Here is a 7926-nt window from a genome sequence, read left to right as displayed (position 1 = left end):
ATACGAGGCGAGCGATTAGGCCGAGCGTTTTCAAACGTCGTCGTCGAAAGCGGAAACGGTTTAAAAACACGGTCGTAATTGCTCGGTAGATCGAGGCGCGGGAACGAAGTGGAGAATCGTGTCTGCGTCGATATCGCAATCGCGTTGGCCCCGGCGAGATCGGCCTCCCCACGCTTCTAGGAAACGAGTTGACGACCATACCACGAGTGGTACGATCGAATTTACCGGCGGATCGTGTCGCGAATACTTCATCGCGTTTCGCGGAAACGAGGATGACGCGGGGGGGGCAAAAGGAGCCGCCGCGAAATTTCCCGCTTTTACGCGGCTAACCTTTGACCCTCCCCCTCGAGAGATACGGACGCACTATTGCGCACCTTTCTCCGCGCTACGGATCGCGCATACCGATTTTACGATTGTGCGTTCGGGGAAGTGAGTTCTGTCTCTCTGGATTTTTTTTTTCTTACTTTTTTTCTTTTTTCTTTTTTTTTTTTTTTTTGAGGCACGGTATTCCCGGTTGGAGTACTGCTCGTTCGAAATTATTCGAGCAATTTAACAGAAGTGAAATCGAAGATGGATAGATTGAATTAGAAATTTCTCGAATTTAGAGAAGCATTATATTTTGAAAGTGAGAAATGATTTATTATTTGTTACGGGGCTGTTACGGGGGAACATTTGGACGATCTTTTGATGGGAATCGAGATTTTCTTATTTGAGATGGTATATCGTAGTATTTGGGGAAAATTAATCGAGTAATTTAATAGAAGTGAGATTGAAAGGAACTAAATGAATTAGAAATTTCTCTAGAGGATTTCTTGCCGGAATTATTACGCATTATTGCGTAACTTTTTAAACTTTTAAAAATGAAATGATTTATTATTTGTTAGATTGATCAATTTCAGCTTCTCGCTGAGATAGATGGCAGATTTTCTTGATGTTAACTATTAAATATCGTTTATTCCCTATCATTCAACTACTACGGATACATTGCTATTTGCAGTTTTTTATTTTATTTATTTATTATTTTTTTTTTTATTAAACTTTCTTCATCGTATAATTTAACGGCTGAATATTTCACAATAATCTTATTTGTAACTTTATAACTGCTGGTTATTGATATCAAAAAAAAGAGAGGAAGAGAGAAAGAGGGAGAGAAATAATAATAATAATAAGATGAAGAAAAGAAAAAAGAAGAAGAGACGTTAAAAATCCAGACGAAGAAGATGATATCAATTATTGTGACGAAAGAAATACGTAAGAACATTTTGTAATCATACTAATCAAATATCAAAGATTACGAATGTTTCTCTGAAAGAATAATGCAGAAAATCATCCCTGATACCATATTATTAGAACGTAATTAAATAACTCTTATTAAACATTTCTTGTGGATCTTTTCTTCTTGTATACATATCGATACAATATCGTAAAAGTATTTCAATCAAGAAGCCAGTTAGAAACGAACAATAATCCAAATCGATTGATGAGATCCTCTGCTAAACGGACAAGAATTCGAAATATTTATGTGCTCCCTGTTGATGCATTTCTTCTCTAACTAGCCACCCTCGATCATCTCTCAAATAAAATTTAAAACCCTTCACCTTTTTTCGTTAATTTACAATGCAACACTTGACTGCATTGCGGATGACCACATCCTAGAAGGGATGCCACAAAATATACTAAGAATTGCTCATAAATCTTTGTTACTGTGGCACAGTAACAGGAAATAAGATCAGTTTAATTTTTCAATGAAATGCATTTCTGAGAATTCCCTATATTTATATTTACATTTCGTGTTTCCATCAAGATCGAGAAAAGATAAAATGAATAAAAAACAAATTGTTTAATCTACGTCTTTGAAATTGAAATTGGAACGGAATCGAGGAAATCTTCAGGGAATGGACAATGACTCGTACAATAGCCTACATTCTATAAATAGTAGTACGTAATCTAATTGAATCTTTGACCCTAATTCGTGAATGCTTGGAATCCTCGAAATCTATTTCGCTTCGATTCGTTCAATTATTAAACATTTTCCAGTGCAAAAAATTATTGCTCCAACAACTTTAATTATCATTATTATTAACTTTCACGATCAAGTGGATAAACGTGTTCCAGATTAAAACCAACATACTTTGCCAACTTTGCATCAATTTCTGATTCACTAATGCTAATTCTTTTCTTCTTCTACTTCTTCTCTCAGAACAAATATTAAGAAAATCTTTATATACGATTTATATCTTTCCACTCTATATATAATAAAATCCTCGAATCTGTTTCATCCTCCGTGGATCTTAACCCCATCGCTCAACGTAAGCTCAACGAACTCGCTTCTTTTCAACGCTGTCGGCGGTTGAAAAGGAAAAAAATTGCAAAATCATCGAACGCAACGCGTTAACGAGAATCGAACGCGTTGCACGGGCCGCGAAACGTTATAATTTTAGTGATGAATCTCCTCAGAGCGGAGAGAGGATGACGCAATTACGGCCTCGTGGCTGATCGCGAAGGAAGCCCGGGATCGTTTGAATGTGAGCCACGATGACGACGCGACTTTTCGATGTAACGATGATTTATTAATCGGCAGCCGGATGCGCACGGCCGCATTTCCCGAATCGGCGCATCCCGTGCGATCGAGTTTCATGGAAGCGAGGCGAGGGATTAGCCTGGAAAGGAAAATCGCAAACGATTGGATTTCCCGTCTCGATGACACTGTAATCCGCTTATCGATGTTCACGCGAGTCTCAAATGGATCGATCCGATTTGAATTACCAAGCCGATTAATCGTGTTTTCTTGTGAATAAATTAATGATGTTTGAGAGTTGCGTAAACGACACGCTCGTCTTACCTTCTTTAAATTAAATTTCGAACTCTGTGAAATTGTTATGCACGTAAAAATATGCACTTCTTTTTTTAAATTTTTTAAATTGAGATTGCGAATATTAAAATGTCGATGATGGTTTTCAAGAAGTTAGGACAAAAGTTTGTGGATGAATCGAACAATGTAGTATCAAGTAAGAACATGTATGATATGGCAAATACTTGCCAAGATAGTGATCATTACGGGTTTGCTCAAAAAGGATCTGGATACCGACGAGTCACATCCGTAACATTCGGAACAGAAGATAAACCGAAGCACGTATAAAATGTATAAAGAAAGCCAGTAACGTTGAAGAAGCTAAAATTTAAATTATCCATCCAGTTTCACCCAATTCGTGGAATTCGTGCGAAAAGGAATTTGTAAGTGGATTCTCGATCTCGCGTTGCGACATCCAAAGAGCCGACACTCCACTTCCTCGATCCTCGAGATTAATCGAAAGTCGAGCCTCCTAGCAAAAATACATCACGAGGGATCGAGGGAATATGGTGTCGATGTGCTTGGGCAATTCACGCACACAGACGTGTCTCGTCAACGGGCCAGGTAAAGAGATCGACTCTTGACCGGCGTGTCCCTTCCTCTGTCGTAAGCTGGACCAATTTCTATGGTGACTCGCCTTATAAATCGGCCCTCGCCTCTTTTTACGAGCTTCGTATAAAGTTTGGACGAGTCCTCTCGATAACGAGCGTTCTTCTTCTTCTTCTTTCGCTTTGTACAATTTCTTTCCTTCTCTCTTTCGGATCGTTTCTTTTTTCTCCGTCCACAATTTCGAAGAATTCGAGCAACAATCCTCTGCAACAACCGCGTGTAAAACAGAGGAGAGAACATCGGCGTTTCTTTTATGATTTCCATCGTATGAAAAGAAAAAAAAAAAAAGAAAACACGGAACAAACGGGTTATCGCTATTAAACGCGACTTCGTTCCTACACGACGGAGATCTTCGATTTAACGATCGTTTATTTCGGGTTTCAGGAGACGGTTGATTTGTATAATCACGTGAAAACAGGTCTGGATATTTTGTTAATTATCTTTCTGTTATTGGACGGATATTTAATAGAAATAATTGCGTTATAGTGTGAATCGTTGCGAGCAAAACGATGTTTTTCTTTCCTTAAGCTTGTTAAAAATTTCTCTCTCTTTCTCTCTCTCTGTCTCTCTTTTTGATTGGTCATATTTCGTTTCTATTAACGACCAGTTATGTTTTTACGTGTTTTTTAATTGATAAATAGGTGTCGGATTTATTACGACGTTCGGGTGATTTATGGGACAGTTAAATGCCGAGTTTCAGAATCGAAATTATTTAAATTCCGTCCTCTTCTATTTATCGATCGAGTTTGGAATTCGAAATTAATAGGGGAAGCGATTACCAATAATTCTCCAGTTTATTCAGAATCAGAACTCCGTAGGAGAAATAGATATATCCCTGCTATAAATTTATTAGTATTATCCAGAGTCAATGTCCAATGCAGTACACATTATTATAAGTTTCACGCGTTACGAACGCAATATTTCTATCCCCAAATCCTTACGAAATTCAAGCAACACACCGGTCCTATAATATCGTCATAAAGAGATCTGTTTCTCGCTATAACTCATTCCGATATCCATCCTTCTCCTTAATTTCCATACTTCCATAAACTTTCCTAAACCAAGCTTCGTTCCACATCCAATAACAACTCCACTCATTCCAATTGTGCGCCATCCCTTCGATCAATTGCTATAACATACATTTTCTCGCGAATTTTTCCAAATGAAAAATTCACATCCAATAACAAGTCCACTCATTGTGCGCCATCCCTTCGATCAATTGCTATAATATATATATATATATTTTCTTGCGAATTTTTCCAAACGAAAAATTCCCTCAGCAGTGACTTCTTCCACATCCAATAACAACTCCACTCATTCCAATTGTGCTCCATCCCTTCGATCAGTTGCTACAATATATATACATTTCCTCGCGAATTTTTCCAAACGAAAAATTCACATCCAATAACAACTCCACTCATTCCAATTGTGAGCCATCCCTTCGATCAATTGCTACAATATATATATATTTCCTTGCGAATTTTTCCAAATGAAAAATTCCCTCAGCAGTGAAATCATTCAATAACAACTCCACTCATTTCAATTGTGCGCTATCTCTTCGATCAGTTGCTATAATATATATACATTTCCTTGCGAATTTTTCCAAACGAAAAATTCCCTCAGCAGTGAAACCTTCCAATAACAACTCCACTCATTTCAATTGTGTGCCATTCCTTCGATCAATTATTATAATATAGGCATTTCCTCGCGAATTTTTCCAAACGAAAAATTTCCTCAGCAGTGAAACTTTCCACATCCAATAACAACTCCACTCATTCCAATTGTACGCCTTCGATCAATTGCTATAATTGCATATACATTTCCTCTTGAATTTTTCCAAACGAAAAATTCCCTCAGCAGTGAAACTTTCCAATAACAACTCCACTCGTTCCAATTGTGCGCCATTCCTTCAATCAATTGTTATAATATACGCATTTCCTCGCGAATTCTTCCAAACGAAAAATTCCCTCAGCAGTGAAAGCTGTTTGAAGCGCAGCGACTCCTTCCACAATAGCACGAAGAAGAGAGAAGAAGAGAAAAAAAAGAGAAAAAAAGAGAAAATAGGGAACGGGGCGAGAGTCGAATGGATCCTCCACTCCCTCAATATTTTGACTACCGTGTCAACGAGCCGGCGTGGCGCATTCAGCATGCTCGTCGGCCCGTGACGCCATTCATTCGGCAGCGTTGAACGCTCCCGAACGGAGCAGATTTATCGAACGGCGCGCGTCGCCGCGCTGAAACGGCGCCCGTCACCGTGCGGTTAGATTTGTGGCCGTTGCGGTTTTGTTGCCGGTCGCGGGATGAAAAGGGACAAAATTCCTCCCTGCAAAAGGGCAATTACCGAGAGTGGCGCGGCCAGGCCACCGTGCCTCGATCATTCTTTCCCCCTTCCTCCTCCCCTCCTGGATTACACGTCGTCGGAGCGTATCTGTTCGCGCGAGCTGCCTGTTTAGCGGATTTTATACAGACGCCACGCGGAAACGAGGAGGGGCGACCAGTTTCTGTCTCGCCTCGTTGCACCCCGCTATTGTCACGGTCCGCTTCCGCTTCGTTCGACATTCTTCCAAACTTCCTTCGATGCCTGACTCCAAGTTATTTTATTAAGAATATCGAACGTGAGTATTCCTTCTATTCGAACGAATTTTATTGGAATTATTGGAAATTTGATTGATTTTTTTTAAATATTTGGATAATTTGCAACAATAATCGTTAACAATTGTACCCTCTTTCAGTACGAATTCCTTATTTTTTTTTAATTTTCTGAAGGATATATACTATCATTCGTAGGTACTTCAGAGTCTAGTAATATTGACACGTATCATAAACTTACTTATGATCGATTCGATTCATTAACGCGAGGAAAATATTTCTAGGTAGAGGATCTCGCTACAGGGTGCATTTTGTAACGTAAATAGAAACAATGGGGGAGCTAGAGATGACAGCGGAGAGGTTGATCGGCTGAAAGTGAGGCAGTTACGAGAGTATATTCCCCGTACTCGAAGGAGCGCTCAATCGTGCGGAACGATATATTCACCGTGATGGTTCCGTGTTATGTACTAGCCCGGTAGTTTATAGTTGTCATCCATTAAGCCTATTTAGACGCGAGGGGTTCCCCGTCACTGACGGGGGCCATTGCTTCCTGTCGTCGATCCGACCAGGAAAATATCTGCACGGAAGGAAACCCTCCGAGGTATTCCCGATTCCTCATTTAAACGCATTTGATCACGAAGTTTATCGTGGAATCCATTTATTATTATATTTAAAATTTAAAAGAGGATTATTCTTATTTCCCCGATTTTAATTTCAAAATCTATTCGCAAATTCGTGATTTAAATTAGATATAAAAAAAAAAGGAGAAAAGTCATTGTGTTAGATGAAAAACTCGAATGATTACTCTTCGTTAAATCTTCGTTGCAAAAGAGTTTATCGTGGAATCCATTTATTATTATATTTAAAATTTAAAAGAGGATTATTCTTCGATCTCCTTATTTCCCCGATTTCAATTTCAAAAACTCGTGATTTGAATTAGATACAATTACAAAAAAAAAAAAAAGAGAAAAGTCACTGTGCTAGATGAAAAACTCGAATGATTACTCCTCGTTAAATCTTCGTTGCAAACGACGATATTGACGCTTACAAGTCCTCCTTAATTTAAAAGAGAAATATGTATATTTCGTTCATTCAACAAAAACTTCGATCATTTTCACTCTGATATACTCGAGGCCCGTATGAAGAAGGAGGTCAAAAAGTGATCATTCCGAACGGGATCTCCCCGAGATAGGATCTGAGGCGAGGGGATCGGGCAAGCGGTAATTATCGATTCGTTCGCGTTCAGTTGATCGTTTGAGGGAATTCATTAAGACTCTTTGTTCAGCGCGTCCGATTCTGAAAGATGCCCTGACTCGCGGCGTAGAAACGCACGTGGGGAGGTCCGCGCGATTTTCTGTAATTAAATATGCCGCGAGTGGGCGGTAGGCGGTGGGCAGTCGATTTATCGCGAAAACCGCGAGGACGCGATATTAAATTTCAGATAGGGCCCTTGGTAGTCCCTTGCGCATCGGCGGATTACGTTTCAGGGCCCGTGCCGCCTTCCACGTATCGAACGATCGAGCCTTTTGTTTCGATTCGTGGCGATTCCTGCCTCGTGTACCATCCATCAATTCGTAGGCACGAATATTCTTTGATCTTACAGAATATTTTTCAATATCGAGAGGATTTAATCGGTAGCAAGTATTGAAGACGATTTTTAGTGACGAACCAAAAAAAAAAAAAAAAATTGAAGTTAACCGATTCAATAATTCTCGAATACTTTGCGAACAATTGCTCCGAGCGAAGAAATTATCAAAGAAAAATTATATCGATGGCAAAGTCGATAACAAATTGTAGAATTTCGTTGATTAAATTTTTGTGTGAAGAATCAAGAAAAAAAATTGAAGTTAACCGATTTTAATTCTCGAATATTTTGT

At 39.1% G+C, this 7926-nt stretch overlaps 1 long non-coding RNA gene across 1 annotated transcript in view; it reads right to left on the bottom strand.

Moving 5' to 3' along the window:
- Window positions 1-5783, bottom strand: part of LOC116185195 — a 15009-nt gene extending 9226 nt beyond the window's left edge. Inside the window, exons 1-2 of the long non-coding RNA XR_004149990.1 lie at window positions 5773-5783; window positions 2832-2837 (exon numbers count right to left, since the gene is read on the bottom strand). This is a non-coding gene — a long non-coding RNA (uncharacterized LOC116185195). The remainder of the gene's footprint in view (window positions 1-2831; window positions 2838-5772) is intronic.
- Window positions 5784-7926: the final 2143 nt, after the last annotated feature.

Source organism: Apis dorsata, unplaced genomic scaffold (genome assembly GCF_000469605.1).
Source record: "Apis dorsata unplaced genomic scaffold, Apis dorsata 1.3 scaffold_123, whole genome shotgun sequence".
Taxonomy (NCBI): Eukaryota; Metazoa; Arthropoda; class Insecta; order Hymenoptera; family Apidae; genus Apis; species Apis dorsata.
Note: the sequence above shows the minus strand (reverse complement) of the source record. Positions and strands in the feature narration are given on the sequence as shown.